Source organism: Lepidochelys olivacea (assembly GCF_965140295.1).
Source record: "Lepidochelys olivacea isolate rLepOli2 genome assembly, chromosome: 11".
In the NCBI taxonomy this organism is placed as follows: Eukaryota; Metazoa; Chordata; order Testudines; family Cheloniidae; genus Lepidochelys; species Lepidochelys olivacea.
In genome coordinates this window covers 42,214,129-42,232,989 of record NC_140421.1, presented here as the reverse complement: position 1 = coordinate 42,232,989, position 18,861 = coordinate 42,214,129, and the positions used below count along the sequence as shown (strand labels likewise).

Below are 18,861 nucleotides of genomic sequence, written 5' to 3'. Positions count from 1 at the left end.
TCAAGATTTCAGACTATTTGATCTCTTTTGACAGACCTCCATCATCCAATCACAACAGCCTGAAGCTGTATGAGGCTCCTAGGACACATGGCCCAATGCACATATGTAGTACAGCACACAAGGATGTACCTCAGATCCCTACAGATGTGGCTGGCCTCAGTGTATTCACCAAGCAGTCTTTGTCGGGATACTGTGCTCTCAGTACGTTCATGGTTGCTAATTTTGCTGAATTGGTGGTTGAATTCTCTCAGTATTTTGTGCAGGCGTTCCCTTCCTTCACCCTCAGCCATCAGTTACTCTGGTCTCAGACATGTTGGCTCTGGGGTGGGGAGCTCACCTGGGACCCCTTCAAACTCAGTCTTTGGTCCTCAGCGGGGCTTGCTCTTAATATCACATCAGAGAGCTCAGGGTGATTCAGCTTGTCTGTCAAGCTTTCCAGTCTCACATCTGGGAGAGAAACCGGTTTGAGACCACATCACAGCAATGTTTTACCTCAAGAGGTAAGGAGGAGCTTGCTCATCCTTCCTGTGTCAGGAAGCAATTCATCTGTGGGAATTTTGCATAATTTTGCATTCAGTTAACCCCAAGGCCTCTTACCTTCCAGGAGTGCAGAATGAGCTAGCAGAACAAGCAGGCTTTTTTTCCAGCCAACACAAGTGGTCTCTTCTCCTGGATGGAGCCAGATGCATTTTCCAACAGTGGGGCACTCCCTAAATAAACCTATTTTCAAACGAGTACAACAGAAAATGTCACCACTTCTGCTCCTTGCAAGACCACAGTCCAGGCTCCATCACAGATACCTTCCTACAACCCTGGACAGTAAATATTAAGCTTTTTCTCCAGTCTCACTCCTACACAGAGTGCTGCTAAAGATCAAGCGGGATCACTCCTGGGTAATACTAATAACCCCAGTGTGGTCCCACCAACAGTGGTTCTCCGCTCTACTGAACCTCAGAGATGCAACTCCAATCTCATTCCCATTACACCTGGATTTGATCTCTCAGGACCACCCAGCTCCACCCAATTCTGCAATTCCTTCATTTGAGAGCCTGGGAGCTCCATGGTTAAATCCCAGAGAGTAGGCTTGCCAGGGGTAAGTTCCCCAGGTGTTATTAAGAAGCAGAAAGCACTCTACCAGAGTTTTCTACCTGTCAAAATGGAAGCAGTTCTATGCCTGGGATGGTCAAATCTTAGTCTTGCCAATGCATTCGTCTGTCCAACAAATACTCAACTATCTGTACTGCACCTGAAACAGCAAGGCTTAGCAATTCCCTCTATTCAGGTTCACCTGGCAACAATATCTGCATTCCACCCTTGAATGGGTACCTGTTTTTTTGTTTTGTTTTGTTTTGTTTTTCTAGTGACATGACAATTAGATTCCTTAAAGTCCTGGAAAAATTGTACACTCAGTTAAGGGAGCCTGTTCACCCTTGGGACTTTAACTGGGTTTTGTCTAAGCTCACAGGATCCCCATTTGAGCCTTTAGCAACATGCTCCCTTCTACACATTTCGTGGAAGGTGGTTTTCCTAATTGCTATCACTTCTGCCAAAAGGGTCTCCGAGCTGCACATCCTCACATTCAATCCGCTGTACACAGTCTTCTTTAAAGATAGTGTATGTATGCTCTTATCTGAGCTTTCTCTTTTAGGTAATTTCATATTTTCACACAAATCAGTTTACTTACGTGTGTGTATTTCACCCCAAACCAAATGCAAATAGGGATGAGCAATGCAGTTGGTCATCTGACAAACACTGGCAGTCTATATAGATAGGACTAAATCTGTTGTTCCACCCAACTGTTGTGGCTATAGCAGATAGAATGAAAGTTGTTCTAATATCAAAGAGAATTTCATCTTTGACTATTTCTTGTATTCTTACTTGTTATGATATGGCAGGCATTTCATTACCAGATAAGCTGACTGTTCACTCCACAAAATTGCAAGCATCCTCAGTGACATTCCTAGCGCAGATCCTTACGCTGAACATCTGTGAAGCAGCAGCCTGGTCATCTGTGCACACTTTCTCCTCCCGCTACACCAATACTCAAGAGATGATGCCAAATTTGATTGAGTCGTACTACAGTCTGTTTGTACATGAACTCTGATTCCTCCGTCTAACTGTTTGGGAGTCATCTAGAGTGGAATGGATATGTGCAGTCACTCAAAGAAAAAAGTTACTAACCTTTCATAACTGTTGTTCTTCAAGATGTGTTGCACATTTGCATTCCACAACCTGCCCTCCTACCCCTCTACATTGGAGTTTCTGGAAAGAAGGAAGTGAGGGGGCTTGGGGTCAACAGTGCCCTTTTATATTGGTGCCAGCAGCACGCAGCAGCGGAGCAGGCTCGAGCAGCCCCAACCGGCACTACTGAAGGAAACATTTCTGGCAACTATGCATGGGACACACTTACACCAAGAGTAGAATAGATAGGTGCAATACTTTTCATAACTGTTGTTCTTCGAGATGTTAGTAACCATTTTTTTCTCTCATTGCATTTCAGGCTGTGTATTGTAATGATTGTGAAGTGGGTCTTTTTCTATCTTTTATTTCAAACAATTTACCGTTCCTGCAAGTTGTATGTATCAATCAACAGTCTGAATATAGATTGTCAGTATTTATAAATACGCAAAAATCAAATTCCACATACTTTCTCACATCCCACAGAAAGTATTCTTTCAACTTAGAGAATGCTTGTATTGCCCTCCCTTAAGCATAACTTTCTTGTGCTTTCCTCACAACTTTCAGTAGTCTGCTGTTCTTTACATGAGGCATTTTAATACCATCTTTGTCCCCGGGATAAGATTGAGAACTTTATACAATCCAGAGCTACATTCTGTTGTCTGAAGCACCAATTTAACTAACTTAGATTCTAACTTGAAATTAATACAACTTTTGTGTGAATGCCCAAGCTTTTAATTACTATCTTTTTAACCATTGTTGTGAAGAAAACTTTTAAAATATAAACTTGAGTACTGCTGTCCCACATGTACCAACACACAGATGGTCATCCTCTATGGCCACCACAAACACAGGACAAGCAGTATACAGCTGTGTATGCTGTGGCTGTGGGGGGGGGGGTGAACAACTGTTTGTGGAAGCATGGGAAGTAAGCAAAGAGATGGGGATCCAACAGAGCCTTTAAGAGGCTTGTGTGGACAGGAAGAGGGGATTGGGTGTGGGGAATATAAGGCTGTTCAGGATGTCTGGGCTGGAGGGGAAGCTGAGCTGAGTGTCTCAATGCTGAGACAGCAAAGCTTCATGGCCTCTGTATACTGCTGCCTGGGCATTCACCACCATAGCCCTTATAAGCTCTTTGTTCCCTCCGTAGCCATACGGATAAGCCCTGTGCCACTTCCTCGTAATTCTGTTCTCACCCATGTTCCCCTTTCCCACCACCCATCCCCCAATTGTCCACAGTTCAAATTGTCAAAACATGTGGATAGAGCTGGGGAGTAAGGCTACTTCTGGGTAGGCTTGAAAGGCAAGCTGTGTTGGATGAGGCCATAGGTGCAATATACTGAAGAGGGGAGGAAGGACCAAAGGAAGGCAGGGGAGGGCACTGAGCTAATGCTAGAGGCTAATGTGGGGAAGTTCTATGGCTGTAGAGAGGGGACAGAGGGGAGTTTCTGGGGGAGTTTCTGGTAACCATGGTAGTTAACAAAATTCCACCACAGTGTGGGTTATAGATAATCTGTAATTGCTGCTATCATGCTGTTAATGTAAATTCACTCTTGTTTTGAATGACTGATGAAATCAAATTTGAACCACCATTATAGTGTGACAGGTGGTGAACAGTCCTTGTCAGGACTAATCAAACTATGTTCTCTTGGTAAGGAGGATTCTCTGGCCCTGCCAAAGGCTATCTCAGTTCAGTAGAGTCCGTAACCAGTATAAAATTTGTATTTCCCTTATGAATATATTGTCATACATCGACTTCCATTCTTGCTCTGCTCTGTTGCTAACAAAGCAGTCTTTAGCAGAAGAGGTCACACACCCATTTAATTTTTTTTTTTGTTCTAGGGTCTTGTAAAGATGTCAGAGAAATATGTTTTTCATCCAGATTCCCATACATCAAATGAGAGCATAAGTAATTTAATTCATTCTCATTAATTAGGACGTTTATATGTAGTTATCTGACACAAATAGTGCATTTGTATACTTTGCAAACCTGCTTTTTAATATTTAATGTGTTTAAAGATGAAAAGTGCTACATAAATGCTCTATCTATACAGTCGGATACCAAAGCAGAAAAAGTAAATGACTTTCCCAACCCACAGGCTGTGTCTATGCTAGAATCTTTCATGCTGCTGTTTAACACTGATGCAACTCCACCAGTGGTAGCAACCGTGGAAGCATTACCATATACCAGGCTCCATGGCACCACTTCTAACACTGCATTGAGTGACCCTGTTCTGAGCAGGTTTAAACAGCTGCAGGAGCCTTGGTTACTCCGGTATTACTGCCCTTGGAGCTGCTCTGGCATTAGTGGTGGGGAATTTGTTCCAGAAAGGCTTACAATTATACAGGATCACAGAGGAAAAAACTCAGTGGGAGAGACAAGATTTGTGGCCCCCAGTCCTGTACTCAGACCAACTGACCATATCTCCTGTTTAAATGGTCGAAATTCAGAGAGGCAGGAGAAACATCAATAAGCAGCTGTACACACTTTATCATGTTAGTATTTTTTAATACACAGAAATCTTTCTATAAACAGCGTAAAGCATCAATGACTGATTTATCTTCTAACAAACCACCAGTAAACAAATATAGCCCTGTCCCACTCCAATGTTATTTCATAAACTTCACATCTGTAAACATAACCCCCATGTACTACAGTAAATAATTTCATATCTCATATAGATATGAGATATACCAATAAAACACCTATTCTGCCACAAACAATTTGGTCTCCTCTCCCTCATGTATATTAGAACTGTTGCTTTGTTCCCATTATAATCTCTTTTTTTAGCTACATATATCTTTCTAAAGTTTTAGCCTATTGGGCTGACATTTTCCGAATCTGGGTCTCTGATCAAGGATGACATTTTTTTAAAATTTGAGCAGAACAAGCATTTTGCTGTTTTTGAGTGGTAAGAGTAAAAATAATAATACTTTTCTCATTAATTACAAAATAGTATTGAAATCTTTTTTTTTAACAGCTCCCAAGCTAAAATCCGGGAGGGGGGTGCAAAAGTTTAAATTTGGCAGGGAAATAGTCTTCTCTGAGAAGTGCCTTTGAGCGTTCTGTTAAAAATAGGTTTTGATTTGGCTATTGTGAGCCTTTGAAATTCATATGTTTCTCGTGCAGTATAGTATAACAAATTGGCAGTATTTTTAATGGTAGCCAAACATCTGGAAGCACGTTAAACCGTGCACAACTAACTTTGCTGCCACCATGTGAGTATGCATTCTGATAACCTTTTGATTTCATAATCAAGTACAGTTTTTTTCAACAAGACCGCTGCCATATTCAGTGCACAGGATGGATGTGCAAAAGGGGAGAATTAAGTTTGCAGAGGCAGCTATAAATTTGGCACTTCCCAACTTTTGAGTACTTAACTTGGCAACCTAAATAATGTTCTCTTAACTTTGTGTCATGTAGTAGGCTCTTTCTGTTCCACTGGAACTTTAAAATAATTGATATCCGTTAACTATATCGTATCATAGTTGGATTTGAGCTGCTTTTAGAAAATGAAATGATGTGATGTTTATCTACGGAGAAATGTCAAAAACAATGCATTTATATGATATGGAAGATTTGTAAGTGCAAGCTAGCAATTGATAGCAATATTATAATTAGCTCTTTGTACAGACGGGTTTTTTTATTCATGAACATTTTCAGTTATGTTGACAACTGTCATGTATGCCTCCACATGTGGAGCCTTTCCTTTGTTAGGAGAGATGTTGAATGTGAATTATTTTTTTCAGGCTTACATCCTTGATTTTCTATAAAAAAAAAAAAATGGTTTCAGGGGCCATGTCATGCAGCTTATTGAAGGATCTTACATTTTAGAATGATTGTAGATTCATGTGTTTTTATATTTGGCTGCATCTTAAATTAAATGGTAAAACAGACATCAAAAGAAACTCAGCCTAAAGATGGCATTTGTTTTTAATCGAATATTCTTTGCCACTAATATAATGTTAAGGAGAATGTTTAATAATACAGCCATCAATAAGAGTTTCAATTTTAGATAAAAATATATGGTTTTATGGTAAGCCAAGCTTTAGTTTTGTATTTATAAAATGGATTTTAAAATATTATGTACATGTATGCATCCATACACAGATTTAGGGGTACTGACTTTTGACAGTAATAAAGGCTATGTCATCACTGTTTTTTTAGCCATAAAAAGTTCTTTAAAATTTAGCAGAAGCATTACTATCCCTGAAGTGCACAATGTACTTTCAAATAATAGTCTAAATGCCTTTCTATATCACACTCCTGCAAAAATCCTACTCACCATTCCCCTGGGACAAATATTTTTTTAAATAGTTAACTAAAATATTGTTAATATTTTTTTATCTTTATCCTGCTAAAGGTGGACAAGTAGATTTTTGTGACTAGACTGAAAAATTTTCATGTCTCCTTTGCAAACTAATGAAGTCTATTTCATATATTTCAGCAGTTCTCAAACTGTGGTCCGCGGACCTGAGCTCCGCGGACCTGAGCTCTAGTCAGGTGGTCCGCAGATAATCCCCTCTAAGATGCACGTCTGGGCAGCTGCACACAAGAGAATGAGGGACCACCCATCTAATTAGTGGAGACACGCAGGCTAATGGTACAAACAACATTTGGAAAGATCATTAAGTGATCCGCCAAGACCCTCAGCAATTTTCAAGTGGTCCGTGGAAAAATAAAAAGTTTGAGAACCACTGATATAAAACATATGTCTAGTATTACAGAAGGTATAATACACACTTATAAAGTATTTAAATGTGTATTACATTATGTGTGGGTTGGACTATTTTCTACTGACTTGCATAAATGTTAATACCTTTTAATTATAAAAGTCACAAGTTACTATACTAATAAGAGTCTTATTTACACTACAAAAACAAGGAAACTCAGAGATGTGGCTAACTATTCAGGCTATATACATCCCTAATTCATTTTACTTAAACTCTATGAAGCTCTCATAACAATACGTGTTGCTACATTTCATAAAGTTATACAGTATTTTGGTAAAGTGTAGTGAGTTATTGTTGCCTCGATTTTAAGCATATAGCTAGTTTTGGTACACATAGGTTCATGTATCAGTTATTCAGAGATCAAGTATTTAACATGAAACTTTCAGGGTTCCTTTTATTTTTTTTAAACTAAGTAGGGTTTTTCTGTCTAAGAACCAGATTACTTCCTCCTGCAGAAAAACTCACTTAGCGTTGCCAACTCCTATGATTTTATTATAAGTCTCATGATATTTGATATTTTTCTTAAAACCCCAGCTTCTGGGATAATGTGACTTATTCAGCTTTCTTTTCTTCTACCTTTCTTTGGCCAAAAACTTGAAAATGTGATTTAGATGAAAAGTAAAAGCTTAAATACCAGAAGGTATATATAAAAAATTCCAAATTTTATTATTTTTAAAAATATCATGATTTTCAATCCAATCTTAAGATTTTAGAGGGTCTGTTTCATACTCTTTAATTAGTTAAGATTAATTAGTTAAAGTTGGCAGTACTGGCATCAGTGGCCGTGGGGAAGATTTATGCAGTGTTCCATGGTAATGAGGAACTCCACACTTAAGATAATACGGCCAGGGAGGGGCTGTTGCAAGAGCATCTACCCCTATTCTATGCAAGCAGGATAGATTCTCTACTCCAGGCCAGTATGGAAAATCTGGCCCATTTGTTTGGATTTCACAAAACTGAGTGATGGGGCAACAAAATGGCAGATGAAGTTCAATGCTGATAAATGCAGAGTAATGCATATTGGAAAACATAATCCCAACTATAAATACAAAATGATGGGGTCTACATTAGCTGTTACCATTCAAGAAAGAGAACTTGGAGTCATTGGTAGATAGTTCTCTGAAAACATTTGCTCATTGTGCAGCAACAGTCAAATAAGTTAACAGTTAGGAACCATTAGGAAAGGGATAGATAATAAAACAGTAAATAGTATAATGCCGCTATATAAATCCATGGTATATCCACACCTTTAATACTACATGAAGTTCTGGTCTCCCCATCTCAACAAAGATATATTAGAAATGGAAAAGAGGGGCAACAGAGAAGGGCAACAAATGGTTAAGGGTAGTGAACAGCTTCCATATAATGAGAGATTAAAGAGACTGGGACTGTTCAAATTGGAAGAGAGACAACTAAGGGGAGATATGATGATAGAGGTCCATAAAATCATGAGTGGTGTGAAGAAAGTGAATAAGGAAGTGTTATTTACTCCCTTCACATAACACAAGAACCGGGGGATCACTCAATATAATTAATAGGCAACAGGTTTAAAACAAACAAAAGGAAGTACTTCTTCACAAAACCCCCAGTCAACTTGTGTTACTTGTTGCCAGGAGATGTTGTGAAGGCCAAAAGTATAACTCTGTTTAAAAAAAAGAATTAGGTACGTTCACGGAGGATAGGTTCATCAGTAGCTATTAGCCATCATGGTCAGGGATGCTGTCCCATGTTCTCTGTATCCCTAAGTCTCTGACTGCAAGATGCTGGGAGTGGACAATAGGGGATGGATCACTCGATAACTGGCTTGTTCTGTTCTTTCCTTTTGAAGCATCTAACATTGGCCACTGTCAGAAGACGGGATACTGGGCTAGATGAACCATTTGTCTGACCCCGTATGGCCATTCTTAAATTAATCTGCCACTCTAAGACGAAACACAACACATATTAGAGTCTGAATTTGTGTTACTCATTGCAGGTTTTTAATTAGCAATATATACCCAATTGCTCTTCAAGTCTAGTATCTTGTTTCTACTGTTGTCAGTATATATTTATTTCATTACATGGGAGTTTTATGTAGACCAGATATTGTATTAGGCAACATGGCATTATTTCTAGGTTGGTTTGTATGTGGGTAGTGGGCGCGGGGTGGAGGGAATTGGATCTGATGGTGTGAACATAAGGTGATGTTCTATGTCATGTATTTCATGCTGGAGAGACAAGACCGTGAGATAGTATCTTTTATTGGACCAACTTGTGTTGGTAAGAGAGAGAAGGTTTCGAGCTTACTCAGAGCTCTCCTCCTCCTCCCAAAGAAGAGCTCTGATGAAGCTCGAAAGCTTCTCTCTCTTACCAACACAAGTTAGTCCAGTAAAAGATATTATCTCACCCACCCTGTTTCTCTAATATCCTGGGACTGATACGGCTACAACAATACTGCATACAACAAAGTATTTCATATAATATTTCCACAGTGAAGAAATTAAATATTCTTCTCAAATATTCTCTCTGTATATGTATCTTCAGTTCCTTGTTATGATTGTTTAGTTTGAGACATTTTTCAGTAACTGATTTTATAAATAATCTGACTTTTTTTTATTTAAGGCCTTCTTTTTACCAGAATCTTAAGGAGCAAAATTTTCAGAATAGCACTAGAGAAGCCTATGTCCAAAGACTGTCTAAAAATATTTTTTTAAAAACTGTCATACCATGATGTATTTCTGATCATTGAATATGGATCCATACTCCTGGCCTATTGAGTATACCTCAAAGATCATGCCTTTTGTATTGTATTAATTTAAATTAAATACATTTTTTATTAATGTATCATCGTTTATGCCTATGTTTTTGTCAGATTATTTTCAGAAAATGTCTGTCCTTAACAGAATGAAGTATAATATTAAATCATCTTTTTTGAACTCCTGCAAAATTCATCTATTTAAACCTATACCAACTGATAGCAAATAAAAATAAATGTACAGTAAAATATTTTCCCATCCTCAACATGTCTGCTCCAATCTGATTTCAGCCATGATTTCTGAAACGTGTTGAATGTGATTTGCTCTGGATTACACTTGCAGTTAAACTGTGTTCAGCAATAGTTCAGTTGTGCCTGTTGCTAATACCTGTTGACAGCAATGTGGAATTTTCTTACTATAGGTAAAGTTTTATGTTCAGAATTGCGGAGGCATCCAAAAGAGGATGCATGAGACTGCTGGCCTTCTGCCTGGCAGCATGTATTTGACCTGCAATGAAAAGACTGCAGTTTTCATTATTGTTTGAGTAACCGATATTTTTGCTGTAAACGGAACTATAGTCTGCTTACAAAGAGATTTGTGAACTCCTAAAAATCAGATCGAAATCAGGCCTCTTTTAAGCTAAATTTAACATGTTTATTCTGGATCCTTTAAATTTGGTACTGGTCACAAACCATGTTGTTACCTTCATGGACCTTTGAGGGGTTAGAGAGAGAGACATTGTAGAGCAAATTCAAAATCCTTCATTATCAGCAGCTTCACAATCCACTGTGGGGAAAAAAACATCCTGGATTCTTCAGTCTCCATGTTTTTATGTAACCCTACAATCCTGATGTTTCTTGGTCTAAGCTTGTTTTTCAGGTCATCAGTTTGATTTCTTTGTTTTACAGTCTTCAGTATTTTAAGTTAGAAAAGTGTCATGTCCATCAATCATTGTTTCTGTCTTCAATTTTTCAGTTAGCCTCCTGCAGTCTTATAGCATTTCTTTCAGACTTCTTACCTACTGCAACAGCTAAGCAAGTTTAATGTTGCTTGATAAGTCAAATCTATACCATTGGTTAGTGTGAAATATAAAACAAATATTCCCAATATAAATTTGCAGTTAGTAGAAACTTGGAAGGGTTGGATCTTTAGTAAGGTCTCCATATATTTTAGGGTTTACATGGTACTTTTATCATACAAGTAATCAGTATGCCCTCCCTAAAATTTCCCCAGGTAAATGACCATACCACAGAAGCAGAAAGCCATATACCACTAAAAATCTTCTATCATCTTGGATGTCGTAACAGTAAAGTTCTTCTGTTTTGGCAGTGTATGGTCCTTCCATCTGACTTTCTAGTTGAAATCGTAATTTAATTTTCATGTGCCCCAATATTTTTCTTCTGATTTGGAAGAGATCTAATTCTGTGAGGTTGCATATTTGTGTCAATCCTAATCAGATGCCTATAAAACATATAGTTGTTATTATAAACAACTCTAAAATCACAGAACGGAAAGGGATCTCGAGAGGTCATCTACTCTAGTCCCCTGCACTCAAGGCAGGACTTAGTATTATCCCTGGCAGGTGTTTGTCCAATCAGCTCTTAAAAATCCCCGATGATGGAGATTCCACAACCTCCCACGGCAATTTATTCCAGAGCTTAACCACTCTGACAGGAAGTTTTTCCTAATGTCCAACCTAAACCGCCCTTGCTGCAACTTAAGCCCATTGCTTCTTGTCCTATCCTCAGAGGTTAGGAACATTTTTTTCTCCCTCCTCCTTGTAACAACCTTTTATGAATGACAGTTACGCTCTCCTGTCAGGGATTCATTATTAAGCTAGACACAGATATTACTGCCTAGTGTCATGTGACATGAGAAGCTGATGGTGTTTCTTCTTTCTTTGTATTCTCATAGAATGTAGAAGTCCCTACCAAGATTGATCTCCATTGGGCTAAGAACTATGCAAATACAGAGCAAGAGACAATCAATGCCCTGAAGAACTTACAGTTTAAATGGGCAAGATAGACAAAGGGAAAGTGGAGAAGCAGTGACACCAATAGGTGAAACAGTTTAATCAAGATGACATATCAGGGCAGTGCCAGAGCTGGGACTGCCCAGGTCTCCTTACTCCCAGTCCATTGTCCTACCCACTAGACAACACTGCATTTTTTATTGCCTTTCCTGTTGTAATATGCTGACAGTAATTATAAGGTCTAATTTTAGAAGTGCTAAGGAAGGGGCAAAAGAAGAGAGGAAGAGTAGCAATGGGTGGATTGAGAGGAAAATAACAGAGAGAGAGAACATTAGATAGAGGAAGGAAGAGACGATACAAAATATCTAGGGAAAAAGAGACAAGTGGAAGGGAAAACAAAAGAGATGGGGCAGTAGAAAAGAAAAGGGTAGCCCTTCTTAGATAATGCCCCTTGTCATTCATTAACAAAGAAGCACTGTCTTGAATAAAACTGATTTAGGATTCAGAAAGTGGTAGGACCATTACGGAAGGCCTGAATAGTCAGTTAGATGTAAAGTAAGACAAGATCAAAACAATAACTTTTTGAAACTGTTCCAGGTTGCAGAGTGCCCCACATTGGGACATTTTTGAAAATGATTTTTTCTAAATGTTTTGTTTCTGATAAAAAAAAGTCTGTTTAAACATCTACTCGTATCCAGTTCACTTTTTGTGTGATTTTAAAAGCTGGCCTTCCAAGAGGACAGCACAGAACAGGATCTCTCTCTTTTCTCCTTCCCATTTATTTGGGATAATCAGGACTTTGTATGTAGGCTAACATGTTCCCCACTGAGAGAAGTATACTTCCAGCAACTGTGACTGGTCTCTTTTTTTCCTCCCCTGTCTGAGATGGGATGGGAATGAAGCTGCCTGGATAATGGTCATAGGCTGGCTCTGTGCTCCACTTCCTTTTATCACTGCCTGACAGACAGCACAAAGGTCTACTTCACCTTAAAGTGGATTTATGTCCTAACCCATCTCATCCCATAAGGAAAAAGGGAAGTCAGGGCCAGACCCTGGAGCACGTGGTAGAGATCCAAGCAAACCAGTTCCAGAGAATCAGTGATTTTTTTAGAATTTACTCCTTGTCATTTGCAGCTCCCAAATGGTCAGCATGAATACGGTAGTTCTTAGATTTCAAGTTACTCAATTCTTCCATTAACTATAAGCACTTCAAAATAATAAGTATTCCATTCATTGTGTAGCTGCTCTTTAGTCTGGAGACTTCCTCAGTTTGTTGATTTTTCAGAATGCGAACTCTCATGTGCCCACCGCTCCATCTCATCAGTTTCTTACCATTTTCCATTGATCCTCAACATTTTTAGTACTTCACTTTGACCTAGCATCAACACTTGAACTTTCTTCAAAGATCCTGGTTTTGGTATCTGCAGCTGTCAGTCACCAAAATTTCAAATTTTCATTTACCCAGATGACTGGCTCATAAAAGCCCCCAATTGCCAGTCAGCCTTGTGAGCAATTTTCTCCTTTCTAGGCTTATAGGAACACAAGAATTCTCATTCTGGATCATACCTGAGGTCCATTTAGTCCAGTGTCCTGTCTCCAACAGTGGCCAACAGATTAAGAGGAAGGTAGTAGATGTGGGGTAATGTATTCACCACATTAGATATCATCCTGATCTCTAATAGTTGGAGATTATCTTAAACCTGGAAGCATGAGGTTTGATGTCTCTTCCACAACAGTTTTATGATTAATATAACAATTCTGGATCTTCTTGCTATGCATATGAGTGTCCAGTCCCCTTTAGAATCTTGTAAAGTGTCCCATATTTTATGTTTTGTGGAAAAGTATTTCCTTTTATCGGTTTTGGATTCCCCATCTTCTGATTTCATCAAATGGCTACTTGTTCTTGTTTTATGAGACAGGCAGAACAGAAGTTCCCAATCTATCTTCTCTAGACCATTCATTATTTTATAAACTTTTTTCATGTCCTTTCTTATTAATTTCCTTTCTAATGTAAAGAATCCCAGACTTCCAATGTCAGAATGAGATTTCTCCATGCCATGCATCATTCCCATCACCTTGCTCTGAACTCCCTCTAGTTCTGCAGTATCCTTTTTGAGATGAGCAGTACTTCCCATAGCATTCCACTCAAGGCTGCATGATTGATTGATTTATAAAAAGGCATAGTATTCTCTGTATTATTCACCATCCCATTTCTTATCCATCCTAACTCTTTGCTTTTTTTTATTGCAGCTACACATTGAGCAGGAGTCTTCATTGAGTTGTCTACACTGACACCTGAGTCCTTTTCTTGAGTTTATGGGGTTAATTTAGAACCCCATAAGGTGTATGCGTAGTTTAATTATTTTCCTCCACTATGCATTTCTTTGCATTTATTGACTTTGAATTTCATGTGTCCATCACATTGCCCATTCACCTAGCGTATTTAGGCTTTTCTGAACTTCCTCATGGTCCTGTCTGGTCCTGACTAATCTAAATAATTTTGTGGCCTCTGCAAATTTTGCTACCTCTACTGACCAACCACCTTTCCAAATAATGTATATTATATAAAATATATTAAGTTACATTGAACCAAGACCAGAACCTTGAGGCCACCGCACTGTTAACCTTTGGTATGATTCATAGATGTTTAGATATTTAGGTCAGAAGGGACAATTATGATCATACCTGTGGTATGATGAAAATTGACCATTTAATCCTGCTTTTCTTTCTGTCTCTAAGCGAGTTTTTGATGCATGACAATACAATACTTTGCTTCTCACCCCATGACTATGTAGCTTTGTTAGCTTCTTGTATGGGACCACTACTTTATTGACATGTTCAAAGAAATCTAAGATTAGTGAGAGAGTTTTTCTTTGCAGAAACCATACTGGTTAGACCTGTCCTATAATGATCACGAAGGTGTTTTATTATGTTGCCAGTTTTCTAGGTACAGGTGTGTAAGGTTTAAACATTTCTGATTCCCCAGATCATTCCTAGAGCTTTTTTAAAAATATACAGTAAAGATCTCCAATCATCTGGAACAGTGTCTGGTTTTAATGACAGATTGCATATTTTTTTTTAGCAGCTCAGCCCCCTAAGCACCACCACTTAAGCTCCTTCAGAACTCATGGATGTATACTATATGGGCCTGATGGGTTGTTGCTTTTTAAGTTATGTATTTGCTCCAGCGTCTTTAGCAATATCTGAATAACTCATCTTAATGACCAAAAAACCAGATTCAGTGTAGGTATCTCCCCAACATCCTCTTTATTAAAGACTAATGCAGAGAAATCCTTTAGCTTCTCAGAAATGTCTGCTCTTCTTATTTTGTTTTCTTTAACCATTTATCAACTAAGACAAGAAAGTTTATTTCAGTCCATATTCATCTGAGCGTTATCTTTGACACCAATATGAGGGCGGCCTTCTTTTCACAGAAGACAGTGGAAAAGTTCATAGCGCAGAGAAGTTCAGGGAGATGCAGACCCCATCAACCCTCACATATTTCAGATACCGGGAATCATGAGCATCTTTGCAGAACTGCTGTCATGGACCAAGACGCATTCTTGTCCTCTACTAAGAGCCCTCTTGACTCAGTGGAACCACTAATCAGATTAGTTTCATTGTCCATGTATTTTCAGTATGGCAGACAGTCAAATCCCTCTGATAGCTAGAACTACCAGAAAATTATTGACTAGCATGCCCTCTCAAGAGCCGCAATGGACAGTCACTGGTGAAATTCTCCTATCCAGAAATTCCCAGAGGGTGGGGTCCAGACCAGAAATGAAGGCACACCTCAACTTTCTCAATCTCAAAACCATGAGACTAGCCTTATTTTCTGGTTCCGGGGCATGATCAATTACCAGGCAGGAACTTTTAACTTGAAGGCAGATTGGCTGAACTGTCTGTCAGTCTGTTTGCTGGAGACTGTGGTTCAGAGTTTGGGTCCTGCTTAGGAAGTTATCAACAAATTAGTGAAGATGAGTTGCTGTCTGAGGAGAAAAAAGCCCTCAAATCTTCTGTCAGTTGATTTGTAGATCTGAGGCTCTGGTTAAGCAAAGGAGCAACCTAGCTTCCAATTTTTGGCACACTTAAAAGAAGTGCAATGTACAAGTAGTACTAAAAATTTCCTTTTTTCCCATTTTTTTGAGGAAAAAATATTTTAATTAAGATTTTGTCCCATGATATTGTTACATACACTCTTACTCTGGTTATAATGTACAAAGGAGAGCAGAAAGTATTTAGTTACACTAGGTTCTACATACTAGGTCTTTCCACAGTTTCAGCTCCTCCGTACTCCTCTCATTATTTCTAGCAGTATAAACAATTTTCACTTGTTTTTTAAATATGCCACTTTCACATTCCAGCAAAGATGATGCCTTTGAGAGCTTCATTTTGTATATAATATAGCATTTGGCACATGTGAAAAATATATGGAATAGTTAAATACTATATTCAGTAATAACATAGTTTTCAGTTACTGTGTTTAAAGGGACACTGTCAACTTGAAAATACATTTTTAAAAATTACTTAAAATTAGTTTTAGGCACTACATCTACCCCTGAATCTTCCTGCTAACAGTGGTGGTTTTACCATTATATTTTCCTATTTTAAAATATATTTATCTTCACAGTTACTTGAGAGATCCACACAGCCACGGAGAAACAGACTGACTGTACAGGGGAAACGCATAATTAGTTTCCACTAAGGGCTTGTCCACATTATCTGCAGGATTGATGGGCCGTGATCGATCCAGCGGGGGTCGATTTATCGCGTCTAGTCTAGTTCGTCCATCCGTCTCTTCCTCCCTCCCCCCCCCCCCGTCTAAGTGCTGGCAAATGCACAAAGTAAGCACAGTTGGAGGAAATAAGTTTTTTCTTCTCGTTCCTTTTGCTTACAGTTATTTCAGGTGCTATTATAGTAGTTTTTTAAAAATTCAGACAATTGCAATTTTTAAGTTGATAGTGTTTCTGTAAACTAAACAAACTATGATGAAAATTGTTCTTCCTTTCTGTCAAGTATAACATTAACCGGTTGGAGAAATTCTCTAGGATTTGCTTACCTTAGCACAATTCCAAATAAGTGTAATATCTCCGCATCTTTTTATAGACATTTCCAGCATGTTCCAGTAATAATAATGCACGCAAAGAAATGTAGGAGTTGGCATTAATTGTTACTACCACAACAGTTTTTTAAAGGAAGTTTGCTCTTTTTTGGCAACTTTGGTACTTTGCATAGGAAACCAAGTTTAACGTTTTGATTCTTGCATTCATTAAGTTATCAGTCACCAATATACGGTTTGAAAGAGTTCCACCAGGCTTTATGCTTCTGGTACTCTTTATTCTGGTAGTCTGTTCTGTTCAGTGTTAGGGAAATTCCTTAGTGGTGATTTTTTTTTGTTTTTTGGGTTTTTTTGGGTTTTTTTTTGTATTTCCTGTGACATTGAAAGTCACAAAAGTGAAACACACAGACAGAGAACCTGACTGTCTCTACAGAGTGTGATGCAGTACCTTATTCTTTTAGTGAGGCTGTGGCAGGTCTGATGTCAGTCACTTCAGAGACCTTTAGACCTCAGTGCTCATTTATTGCTAAAATGTACCAGCTCTGCTTCTGCATTATGAAGATCATCTGTCAACACTTTGAGATATTCCCCTTTGTTATTAAGCTTGTGATGCTCTACACTGTCAGGATTTTTGCCAATTATAGTTAAGGTACAATGGTGTATTCACTGGATCAAAGTCTCTCACTGGCGGTAGAAAAATGATTTGTAAGTCTTTATTCATCTGAATTGTACAATAGAATACCTGAGGAATGCAAATAATCCCTCTAAGGACTCAATAGAAAAGCTGTTAAAATGACAGTGTAGGACTATTATTATTCTGAATTGATGTTTTATCCAAAGTAATTATTTCTTATCTTGTTGTTCCACAACAGTTCTTAGTTTGAGTTATGATGACCATTATTTACCAAACAAAATTTGTATCTGATTGTAGACATTATTTTTACACAGATTTCACTTCCTTTTGTTTGTATAGTTCATGCTTTTCTTTCACTTGGTCACATAGTACATTATCTAATTAATATAAAAGCCAGAATATTAAGTGTTTACTTTTTAAACAAAATAAACGTACACCCTTTGAAGTACAGCTGTGAATAGCAGGATTTCTAGGTATTCTTTTGAGTAAAAGGCCAGTAATGGTAAATTGTAACTTTTGATATATGAATAGTTCAATAATTTGCGTTACCTAAAATGTCAGTTTGAGAAATGCTGCTGTTCTGGGGTTAAATGTCCCATGAGGTTTCAGAAATGTGAACCAGTTGGTGTTATTTTTGGATTAGATACTTAGGAAGTCAACACTGTCCCAATATCAGTCTTCGCTACCAGACTATTTTCACTTGATAACTGAAAGAAAAAAAGATTTTTATAATGAGCACTGAAAACTACTGGTGGGGTATTTACTTAAGTAAATTATAGAAGAGCAGCATTATAAAACAAACATGTGAAAACTGTTGAGTGAACTTTTATATTCTTTGTCCCATCTAAAACCCTACTCAGTGGGCCATATACTTAATCTCATAATAGCTCTGATCCCCTGCTATTTTCTCTGACAAATGTGTGTTGATGAACTTGTGGTTTAGTTCTTTTTTTTTTTTTTTTCCTGAGGTGACATTTGCATTGATTATTTAAAGGATTGCAGGCCACACTTTCAAAGCGCTTTTCCATAATAGCTGTTAAAACCTTAGTCTAAATCTGAGAGATTAGTGGGACTAAGAGTAAGAACTCGGCAAGCATAAAAACCATATGTTACGTGGGTACTTTAGGTATGAGCCATCCATAGCATCCATACTGCTATATTGAATTCTATACCTTGGATCTCAAGAATATTTCCTAGACACGATACCTGTAAAATTTACTGTCTGAGCATGTCAGGAGTTAATGGAAAAAATAACAGCCTAGTCTAAAATATTCCCATGTAAATAACATTACAAAGACATAATCCTTTTCAAGTAATTTGTCAATATCTTCATTGAATCTCCTAATATATAGTATTTGTAATCACAGATATGCTTACACTTGTAGTTTAAATTATTTTAATGATCTTTTAGTTTGTTAAATTATTTTAATGATGATTTAAATGTACTAGTAATTTATGAACCTATGCACTAGTTTTTACAAAAGCATAACTGTTTGGCGATAGGATGGTAAACCCTTAATAAGATAGTTCTACAAATCTGTGTAATCAG

The 18,861-nt window shown here is 38.0% G+C and overlaps 1 protein-coding gene across 3 annotated transcripts in view; it reads left to right on the top strand.

Moving 5' to 3' along the window:
* OLA1 (Obg like ATPase 1) overlaps positions 1–18,861 on the top strand; it is a 201,189-nt gene that overhangs the window by 173,631 nt on the left and 8,697 nt on the right. The window lies entirely within an intron of this gene.